The sequence below is a fragment of the Podarcis gaigeae genome (assembly GCF_964106915.1).
Source record: "Podarcis gaigeae genome assembly, chromosome: 11".
NCBI lineage: Eukaryota > Metazoa > Chordata > Lepidosauria > Squamata > Lacertidae > Podarcis > Podarcis gaigeae.
Window position 1 is genome coordinate 33,205,815 of NC_139687.1, and position 12,168 is coordinate 33,217,982.

General features: G+C 40.5%; 1 long non-coding RNA gene across 1 annotated transcript in view; it reads right to left on the reverse strand.

Moving 5' to 3' along the window:
* Positions 1–2,101: 2,101 nt before the first annotated feature.
* LOC310827398 overlaps positions 2,102–12,168 on the reverse strand; it is a 793,036-nt gene continuing 782,969 nt past the window's right edge. The window contains exon 3 of the long non-coding RNA XR_014556345.1: positions 2,102–2,909. This is a non-coding gene — a long non-coding RNA (uncharacterized lncRNA). The remainder of the gene's footprint in view (positions 2,910–12,168) is intronic.

Sequence of the window (12,168 nt, forward strand, 5' to 3'; positions counted from 1 at the left end):
ACTATAGTAACTTTTAGAAGCAATTGTTTCTTGCCTTGCTGTTAGCTCAGGTAATCAGACTCATGAGACGTTATTTTGAGTGTTTAGCAAAAACCTTAACTTCATAAAACAAAGCAAATAATTTCCAAAAGCATGAAGCAATGGTTTCATTTCGATCATAATCAATAGCACAGCATTTGTAGTGGCACTTGCAAGAACTTCAACCTTAATAAATGGAAATTGACACCAGACAGGCAGTTTGCTGTACTCAATCAGAACCTGCTTAAAACTTTTTTTTAAGACAAGCCTATCCAGATATGTAGAAGCTGCATGTGTTTTATTTCTTCTTTTTAAAAAACTACTGTTGAATTTAATAATCTTTTGAATATGTTAATACCTATTTTTACTGGGTGGGGTTTCAATAAATGTTTATTTTATATTGCGGTAAACCACTTTGAGGTTTCTTTCTTTCCTTTTAGTCAACCGGCATATTCATTCTGTTAAATAACTGAAGTAAGTAAATATGACTAAAGGATGTCATCCTCTACTTCCATCCAAGTAAACGTGCTTAAAATCTAGATATGACAATCCATAAGACTATGGGCAGATCTGTACCATACATTTTAAGCACATCCAATGCATATTTAAAGCACACAGTTTCCCCCAAAGAATCTTGGGAAATATAGTTTTCTTCACACAGAACTACAACTCCCAGCACCATTAACAAAGACTAGTTCCCAATATACTTTGGGGAATATATGTTGGATGTGCTTTAAAAGTATGGTGTGGATCTGCCCTAAGCAAAAACTGGCATCCAGGTATAGAGTCCATTATTCAAGAGACCTGTAAGGTGGTACCTCGGTTAACTAACTTAATCTGTTTCGGAAGTCCGTTCTTAAACTGAAACCGTTCTTAAACCAAGGTGTGCTTTTCCTAATGAGGCCTTTCGCTGCTGGTGCCCTTCCACTGTTCGGCTTCCGTTCTTAGACAGAGGTAAATTTCACAAACCGGGACACTACCGGTTTTGTGGAGTTTGTATACTGAATCGTTCGTAAACAGGACTGTTCTTAAACCGAGGTACCACTGTATCGTTATTTTAAAAGACTGGTTGTCATGAAACATGCTCAGCTATCCCTGAAATAGTTACCTCTACTGCTGGAGAAGCCTGTTCATAAGATTTGGCACAGTTTACAAGGTTTACTCATTACCTTAGGTACATATTATGTTACTTGAATTTGTCATCAGTATCTCTTCTTTTTCCCTGGGCAAACTTTTTTTTTTTGTTACTCTAAAAACAAAGACCCCCCCCCCTTGACTCATAATTTGTGTTTGAGTTCTCACACTGCATTGCTTACAATATCCCAGGGCACTGATGGAGAACAGGATCCTATTCCATGTTGACGTGTTCCCCCAGTTTCCTCAGAGTTCAAATACTTTTGATGAGATGGCTGTTTTCTTTTTAGGGCTTTTTTTTTAATGCAAGGCACATTGCTCATTCATTCCCTGCATTCTATTTGTGGCTTATCATCTTCAATGAATGAGCCAGCATGACAATCAACTTTAAAGTTATTTTCAGTTCAGATTTAAACAAAGATCTGAACCTGACTAAACTAAAGTTTTCTTAGGGCTGGTTCACACATGTATGCTCAATCACTTAAAGACTTTTCGGTAGTGGTGCCCATCCTGTGGAACACCCTCCCATCAGATGTCAAGGAAATAAACAACTACAGTGGTACCTTGGGTTAAGTACTCAATTCGTTCCGGAGGTCAATTCTTATCCTGAAACTGTTCTTAACCTGAGGTACCACTTTAACTAATGGGGCCTCCCGCTGTTGCTGCGCCACCCCCGCATGATTTCTGTTCTCATCCTGAAGCAAATTCTTAACCCGAGGTACTATTTCTGGGTTAGCCCTGTTTAGGGAAGTTTTTAATGTTTCATTTTTTTTATTTTTTTTAAATAATTTTTTTATTAAAGTTTCCACAAATTTATAACATTCCAACACAACACAATAACCAACAAATGAAAAAAAGGAAAAAAAAAGAAAAAAGACATAAAAATACAAACATAAAACACATATAAATTCAAATTTTTCTTTCTTATAATTTACTTTCCCGACTTCCTCATACCTCCCTTTTCTGTATTCTAATTTCTGATTAATTTGTCAGCAAATCCTTCCCTTACTTTTAACTTAATTTTAATATTATTTATTTTCTTTAAATTATCCCTTGCCGCTATTAACCCCTTATTTTATAATCCAGAGTCATTCTAACATTCATTAATTTTACAGTATTTCTTTAAATATTCTTTAAATTTTTTCCAATCCTCTTCCGCCGTATCTCTTCCCTGGTCTCGGATTCTGCTCGTCATCTCTGCCAGTCCCATATAGTCTATCACCTTCATCTGCCATTCTTCCACGGTGGGTAGATTTTGCGTCTTCCAGTACTTTGCAATGGGTATTCTTGCTGCTGTTGTGGCATACATAAAAAATGTTCTATCCTTCTTTGACACCAATTGGCCAACTATGCCCAGGAGAAAGGCCTCTGGTTTCTTAGGGAAAGTGTACTTAAGTACCTTTTTCAATTCATTATATATCATTTCCCAGAAGACCTTAATCCTTGGGCACGTCCACCAAAGGTGAAAGAATGTTCCTTCAACTTCTTTACATTTCCAACATTTATTATCGGGCAAATGGTAAATTTTTGCAAGCTTGACTGGGGTCATGTACCACCTATAAATCATTTTCATAATGTTCTCTCTTAGGGCATTACATGCCGTAAATTTCATACCGGTGGTCCACAACCTTTCCCAGTCAGCAAACAAAATATTATGACCAATGTCCTGTGCCCACTTAATCATTGCAGATTTTACCATTTCATCTTTTGTGTTCCATTCCAACAACAAGCTATACATTCTAGTCAAATTCTTGGTACTGGGTTCTAACAGCTCAGTCTCCAATTTTGATTTTTCCACCTGGAAGCCAATTTTCCTGTCCATTTTGAAAACTTCCATTATTTGGTAGTAATGAAGCCAATCTCTCACTTACCCTTTTAATTTCTCAAAACTTTGCAATTTCAACCTGTCCCCCTCTTGTTCCAAAATTTCTTCATATCTTGGCCATTTGGCCTCCATATTAAGTTTTTTGTGAGCCTTTGCCTCCATTGGCGACAACCACCTTGGAGTTTTACTTTCCAGCAAATCTTTGTATCTAATCCAGACATTGTGTAGTGCTTTCCTGACAATATGATTTTTAAAACCTTTATGAGCTTTAACCTTGTCGTACCATAAATATGCATGCCATCCAAAGATATTGTTAAATCCTTCTAAGTCCAAAATGTCAGTGTTCTCAAGAAGTAGCCAGTCTTTCAACCAGCAGAAAGCTGCTGATTCATAGTAAAGTTTAAGGTCTGGCAGGGCAAATCCGCCCCTTTCTTTTGTATCAGTTAATATCTTAAGTTTTATTCTCGGCTTCTTGCCCTGCCAGACAAATTTAGAAATATCTTTCTGCCACTTCTTGAAACAATCTATCTTGTCCAATATTTGTAATGTTTGAAACAAAAACAACATTCTAGGCAACACATTCATCTTTATCACTGCAATTCGACCCCACAAGGAAAGCTTCATATTAGACCAAATTTCTAAATCTTTTTTGACTTCAATCCAAGATTTCTCATAATTATCTTTAAATAAATTCACATTTTTATGTCATATTTATCCCCAAAAATTTCACTTTCTTAACCACAGTTAACCCTGTCTCATTCTGAAACCTTTCCTTTTCAAATGATGTTAAGTTTTTCTCCAATACTTTCGTTTTAGATTTATTCAATCTGAAACCTGCTAGCTGACCAAACTCTTGAATTAATTCTAAAACTCTTTTTGTACTAGATTCAGGCTCTTGTAATGTAAGTACTAGGTCATATTTTATCGCATTTTTAATATTCTGTTGGGAGCTGACAAGAGTGGCTGGGGAAACCCAGCCAGATCGGCAGGATATGAATTATAATTTGTTATTATTATTATTACTGCAGCATCAAATGTCTGTATACATGAATAACTGTGGTTTCCAATAGTCAGTTCACACATTCAGTATGCATCATTGACCATCTGTTCAATAAGCCAAGGCATGAACAAACATTTTAGTTGCACATGCAGTCCCTTTGATCCTTTGCATGAACAAGTGAACTAGCAAATCAGGAAGCATTCCGTTAACCATAGTTTCATATTTCACTCAAATCAGGAAACTATGCTTTGTGGCTTTGGAACAAACCAGGACCTGAAGCCTTGACTCGAAGATGGCTTGTTCCAAAACTGTTAAACATAGTTTTCTGATTCAGAAGAAACTATAGTTAACTGAAGACTGCCAGAGGTGGCAAGGAAATCTGAAGACTTCCTGGTGGGTTTGCTCCCTCGTGGAAAGGAGCAGAGTGTGTGGCTAAAAGGCTCATTCATAACTCAGTTTATTAAGCTGAGTTATGAACCACCAAACCAGTACATAATGTATATTTACGTGTGCCTTATGTGATAATTAAAATATACATAAATAATAGTCCTGTGGGTCTCTTAAATGTACAGTAATAACATTAATATGGTGCTTTTGATTTGCAAGAACCTTAATCGATTGCATCTTGTTGAGAATTACAGCTATTAGGTAAGATGGCTCACTCAGCAGCTAGAAAACTGAAAAATCATAATCTCCTCTGGGTTTGGGGCTTAGATACATTGCACACACACCAGCTTTGTCTGCTCATAATTGTTTCCCTATTCATTCCAGCAAAGGGGGAAGTTTCCTACACATATTCCTTTGTGAAAAGAGAGTAGCATTGAGATGAATGTTATTCTGTTTTATGCTTTAGTCCTTCTCTTCCCGCAAAGAGCTCAAAAGAACAACATACGGCTTGCAGGCAGTTGCCTATTAGGGTCAGATCTGTTTAGCTTCAGCGACAGCAATGTAATGTGGACCTTGGTTCTCTGGGTCAATGAAAAAGCCCACTTACCCAGAGCTGTGTATCCACTGGAAAATATGTGGGGATTTGTTTGGCCATTTACTTACCTGCTTAGGTTTATATATGGCTTTTCTGTCAACATAGGACAGCTTACAAATACGTAAATAGTGGCAAACACAATAGGCATGATACAGAAGGAATAAAGGCAGTGGCATAGGAAGGTGTACGGTGGGTGTGGGCTGCCCCAGGTGTCATCACTGAGGGGAGTGACCGCAGGGCCTGGCCTGCAGTGTGCCTGAGCCACACGTCTCACCTGGGGAGTGATGCAGTGGCTCAGGCACCTGCAGGCTCCGCGCTGCCTGAAACAGCAACATGGGGCTTGCGGACTTCATGGAGGTTTTACGCAGCGTGCTCTGCCCTGGCTTTCCCCGCCCCGTGGGCGGCTTTCCCTGCCCCCCGAGTGCAGGGCATTTGCACCACCCTGGGCACCCGAGCAGCTAGCTACACCACTGAATAAAGGAACATGGTGGGAGTGTGAGAATAAGTACATTCAAGTTCTTATGTAATGGCTGGAGACTGACCATGTATTACAGGGAATGGGCAACCATGTTGTTGGACTCCAGCTCTCATCATCTCCAGCCAGTATGGCCAATGGTCAGGGATATTTGAAGTTGCATTCCAGCAATATCTAGAGAGCCATAGGTTGCCCATCACTGCTGTATCAAATAGTCATTATAGGGGACCAATTGAGGAGCAGAGGTGCTAATGGCTGTTTGTCCCAGCCAAACCAATGGAAATATCTCACTGTCTTGCCTCACCTGCTGAGGACTTTGGACCAAGACGAGTCTACTTTATTTTCTGTAATGCATACACAGCTCATTCTTCACAGGCTAAGTCACATATTCAATTAAATCGTCTTGGGATTCCTGTCCCCACCCTTGAGCAAAATAGATAGCACCCCTCACAGACTGGTAGGGGGTTCAGTTCTTTCTGCAGCTGAACACGTCTCATAACAAGTATTGGGCCACATTTAGGATATCTGTTTCTCTCGTACTATGGAAGCATTTATCAAGCAGCTTTCCTTGGATGCGCTGCTTATGAAGACATATGGCAGCTTTAAAGATTAGCACGACTATAATGGCACAATACTTTGATTTAGTCCCTCTGCTTGAAAATATTTGGTTAAGTGCCAGCTCCAGCTATATATCTTTGTTCAGTATTGCTGCAAACACTCAGCCAAAGCAAAAGGGAATGGGTTATCCAACAGGTTTTCTCATGCCTGGAGCAAAGGATGTCATCTATTTATACTTCTGCATCTAGTGCAGATGCCATCTGGCTGTATTTCTAGATTATTCTTTCCCATCAGTGATGCTTGGTGAAGAAATAAAATGTAGTTTTCTTATGTCTTCAGATCTGGGATTGATTCAGGAGTGGAATTGTGCCTGTTGGTCTCATCCCCAGCCCTCTCACAGAGGCTACATCTGTACTGCACTCAACCACTTCAGTCTGTGGAGCTGGCATTATATCAGGTACCGCATAATACTCGTTGTACAGTTGTAAAGAATCAATATTTTAGTGTGGAAATACCTATACTTTGAAACTCCCTGCCTACTGATATCCAGCTGAAGTGGTTTGTTTATGTGTTAGATCTACGCATGGGAACAGCTGAACACATTGATTGGTGAGGCAACACCAGTGCTGTGGTCTCATGCTACCACGCCACCCAGCTATTGAACACAAATATATATCCCAAAAGTGATTGAGCCAATCTGTTTTGTTAACTGAGAAGATGTCCAAAAGCAGTTTAACGCCAAATAGGAGTCTGTTTAAAATAAGCAAACAAAGAAAGCATGCATCATACTGGACATCCACATGCCTAAGACCTCAGATGTACCTGATGAAGTTCTTTGTCTCCTCGCCACATTTACTTATTCAAGGAGACGAATGAAGCCAATACAAGCCTCTTCCCTTAATCTCAAATCCAGTTTCAGTTGTAAAGTCTTTGAGAAATATTTTAATTGTTCCAACATAAACAAAATAACTTGTAATTTTCAAGTACTTAAGTAGAAGTAAGTATTTGGTCAAAGGAGTGTGAATATTCTATTTCCACACAAACACACTGAAAACATGAAAATATTGGGGAGTCACTTCTGAGGGAACAGAATTCCTGAGAAGTGGTGGTATGATGCCAAAAGCACAGGTGCTCAAGTCAAATCATGCTTTACCCCAGGGACATGAAGCTAGGAATTGTATACATATCCCCCTAAGAGAGCTGAATACAAACAAGTGTACTAGGTGAAGAATATCTGGTTTGCAGCCCAGAGGAGGAGGACTGGAGGGCACAAAAGGAGCCAGGCAGGGCATATGATCCCCATTATAACTTAGATGTTGGATGGAACTGGCTAGACTTACAAGACCCTTATCTGAATGTGAGCTGCCATTTTCCTCTTCTTTAATCAGTGAGTATTCACTCAGAGTACAAACTGCAAGGTTAGGACCTTTAAGCAAAGGTTATGATAATAAACCAAACCCTTTCATGAGCATGGGCAGAAAGGGGGCCTTGGAAACCACCACAGTATTCTAAACAACCAAATGCAAGTTTACTTTAGTGACAGATCCAGATAAACAGAATAAGGCAGCTGTAAAAAGAATTCCCACTGAAAATGTGCAGTTTTCCACAAACTAAACAGATCTCCAATAAAGAAGCTACAGATTATTTAGATGCTGCAAAGAATCTTCCTCCAGGGTCCTTCAGATTTTAAGAGGAAGAGATACATAGAAAAAGCATGAAAACCTACATTTAGTCAAGGAGTCCTATTCAATGTTGGCTACACACACATACTTCCCTTTATCAAATAAGCCTGAAATTGAAAAGCTACTCTTTGTAAACATGGATTAGCTCAAGCATGCAAATCAAATTCCCAGCATTGAAATTAATTTCTACAATATTGTGAACTAGCAATGCAATCCACACAACTCAGCCTCAAAGTCCAATCAGTGGGAATTTGGAGCGAGTCACCTCCTTATACTAGAGTATAATCTCCTCCTGGATCTCCTTATACTAGAGATCCAGAGTTCCTAGTTTTTCACCATAGTTCTCATAATTTAGGAGCCATCAGCCACACTGCAAAAACTCTTCCTGGCTGTTCCTACTTCCTACATGGCTGGGTGAGGTCTCAGGAACCAGCCTAGCTCAGGTATTGTTTGGCTGAATTAAAATTTCCACCATTGTGCGATGTGATATACGTATTTTAAATGAATTGTTAAACTATTTGTTTAGTGATGTAGTGATATTATACCGTAATTATGCATTTAGACTGTTTTTTTTTAATATAAATAACTATGAGCATAAATCTATGGAATATTCAGCATATAGATTGTTGGCATCTGTCTGTCTCGAGAGACAATGGAGTGCACCTTTAGGGGGGTAAAGTCAAACCTCTGTGTTAGCAGCACCAAAGTAACCTCCCCAGGGCCCAAGCCTGGGCAGTGTGAATGGAGGTCCTAGGCTGACCAGACAACAAGACCCCCTTCTTGGCAATGGTCTTGAACCTCTGGCCTACCTGGCGGCAAGTCAGTATGTCAAGTCCCCAAACCAGAATCAACTCACGTGTTGAAAGTCCTGCAGAGATTCTGGAGCATCCAAGCTGAGAGCCATCAACATGGGCAGCTGAGCAGACACAGGCCCTCAGCACTGCTGCCTTTCTATACTTTGCATGCTGATTGCAGCACCTGGTCTTGATGAGGCATGTAGCCTTCACCTGTTCTGAGCCTACTCCATACCTCCTCCCAGGGCTAGTGAGCCCCACCTGACCAACTAGGGAGCTGGGCTGTGGGCCCTTGCCTGCCTCAGCCTCCTGGGGTGTCCCACCTACTGCTCCCTATGCTTCAGAGCCTGCCATGCTTGTGGAGACAGGGACCCCTCTGGTGATGGGTCTTGCTGCTCTGCTTCCTGTGCACTAACCCCCATCCCCTAGTCATTATCCATCACCCTCCGAGTAATTCCTACACCAACCTCTCTTTCCTCATCACCAGCTTGTCCTGGTGTGTCCCAGTCACGGTTGCACCCCTTGCCAGGATCTCCCTCCTCCTTCCCATTGTCCTGCCAGTTCATGATTTGTTTACTCCCTAGCCTTTTCTTCTCCCCAAGATATCCTGCAAGGATCAGAGTTTTCCTTCTCCTAGATGGGCTACCTTGTTGACAAGCCCCATCTTCCCCTCACAACTAAAATATACATGCCAAAATGTTATTATTTACTGAGCAGCACAATGAATGAATGGAATTTTATTTGCGTCAGCCATCAGCCATAGCAACAAAAGAACATTGTGATATACACAGAACAAAATAAAAAGTCAATGATATAAAACACAGTTTAGGGTCCTGAATCAGCAGTCAAACAGTGGACCTTATTCTGATATCCTCTGCTAGAAACCTTGCAACTTTTGTAGTCCTCTGCTCCTCTTGATCTGGAGAAGCACAATGTTTGCCCACAGGATTTGGTAGAGATGCTACTCTGTTTCAGAACATTCTCTTGTGGGAAATGATTTCTAAATTCAACAGACCAAATTAACTAACATTAGTTAAGATGGACTAAATGTTACCTCCAGATTCCAAAGCACTTCATTAACCCAGATTAGAATTCCCTCAATAGTTCTTATTCATGATGAATGCAACAATACTGGCAGACGTTTGTGTCTGTAACTGTGAAAATGGAGCATGTGCCAGTTATTTGTGGCTAGTCACAGTTTCCAATGCATTTCCACTGCCTATTTACATACAGTATGTGCCTCTTCTGTTGAGCGGTCACTGAAGGATGTGCTTTGGACACGCTGAAAAGATGCTTGCTGTGTAAAGTGAAAATTGCAGTATGAAGTAAACCTAATTTGGATACCTGTTTCCGAGGCCCTGGGAAATAGATTTGGTATCACAAGATCTCAGAGAATCCTTATAATATCCTCAGTGTCTCCAGCTGAGGTCTTTCTGTTTGCAGTCAGCAGACACCACCATCTGGGCATAACTAAGCCAGTTTCACACCAGATAAGCCCAAGTGATATTTCTGTTCCCTTCACAATGCATTCAGATTTTAATGAGCCAGTGTGAGAGGCAAACAGCAAATTAGACACTACAGCCACATATCCCCCTAAATTGCCAGGGCTAATAAGGAGAAAGAACAAAAGCAATAATCTCCCCAACCAAAAAAGCAACAGATGAGAAGAGAAGTGAATGGGCAAGCCCTGGGGATAATCTCTTGCTTTTGTGACTACAATTGTATCACTGTAATAGGTAGTAATTTGGGAACATGTACCTTATGCACAACTTCCACACTACAAGATCACAAAGTATTTCTGTGCACAAGTATCATTTTATGAGCCCATGGGGTACAACTTCCTCTGGAATGGTCAGCTCTACGCATCATAGATGAACAGCATTCACATGAAGTTAAGCCTTATATTTTGCATAAGCAATGGGGAAATACTTGGTAAAAGAAAGAGCTGGAATTTGGTTCAGTTGTCAGGATATTAGCAACTTTAAAGCAAAGAGCCATTGGTGGGGCTGGAATGTTTAACTGATCAATCAGTTCTATTAATTGACTAAAAAGGTGCCCAGAAGGAATTGAACGTAAGATTTCGTACAGAAGTCCTTTAAAAAACTGCAGGTAGTTAAACCATTTTGAAAGTGGCATTCTCCTTTTCACTAGCATGCCTCTTCTAAGATAAAGGCCATGATGATATATGTGCCCGTTATCTAAAAAAACAAAGGAAGTGTGCTTCCTGCTTCATAGTAATTGCTTTTACCCATGAGCAAATTTAGATTAATCAACTAAAATTAATGTGATTAAAAAGTAATATTTCTCCAATGGGGTGACGACACTAGTCATCAGCTCTGCAAAATATGGTTTTAGGGAAATGCTCATGAAACATAGTTTGACCCAGAGCATATAGGTGCGCCAGCTGCATTTCCCTTGGTGTAAGAGACTTTGCTTCCTGAGTCACATGCCTGGGACAGGAATGTTCACTTCAGTAACACACACTCTAAAATGCACAATCCAAAGTTTATTTTCATAGTTCTAACTACTTTTTTCTTAAAGGCCTTTCAAACTATGGATTTAGAACACTATTTCCAGATGTACTATAACCTCATTTATTTATTTTTGAGGAGATTTTATCATCTACTGACTCACAAATTTCCTGCTACACCTATTTGGCCCTAGGAAACCTACATCAACTCTTTCAGGGGCGAAGTAGGACACTTGATGCAGCCAGTCCAGGAAGCAGAGGTGGAAATACTTGCATCATCTCACAATGGAGGCAGTTGAACTGAACTACATGTCCAAAACTGTTATTGATGCAGATGTCCTGGGAACATACAGTTTCTGAATGTGCCATCTCTGTTGTGCAGAACCCGTTTGTTGGCCAGCGGTAGAGATTCGCTGAAGACTAATTATATTGGTCTGAAACATGGGGTGTGGCTCCGTCTCCTTCACTCTCCACAGATGACCTCTTAGATTCAACATTTGGTATATAGTGATATTTTAATTCCACCCTCCCATGTTGCTTGATTCATTCATTCTTGCCTTCTCCCACTCTGTATGCATTCTTGGAAGAGGGGAAGACAGAGCTGCTGTTGCTTCAGGCACATTCCCCTACTGCCTTCATATGAAGCACTCCTAGGTGTGCTTTAATCTCTCCAAATTTAGGATTGCTGGCAGTAACAAGCTAAACCACAGTTCTTGCTAATGAAGACCATATAGGAAATAAGAGGTTGGAAGCAGAGTACAACTTCAGTTAAGGATACATCTAGTCCAGGGGTGGGAACATGTGGCCAGGTGTCACTGGACTCCAACTCCCAGCAGCCCAAGCCAGCAGGGCCAACAGTCAAGGATGATGGGAGCTGTAGTCCTACATGATCTCCAGTCCTTTTTCTTGTATCACATCAGGCAACCAGATGTATTGAAAAGGTCCACAAGCAGTGCACAAAGGCAGTAGCCAGCCCTTCCATGCTGTTGCCCTCCTAGCAAATAGTATTCAGTGGTTGCTGCTTCTGACAGAGGTTCTGTTGGATTAATGACTTAATAACCCTTGATGCATATCTTTGTTGAACTGGTCTATTTCCCATTGAAAGCCTTCTAAGCTCATAGCCAACACTCATTAATTCCTGGTCATGAAGTCTAGCATTTGCTGCATAATTCATAAGTCTACTCATCCAATGAGATTGCAGCCTTAATTATGCATTATGGGAAGAAGTAC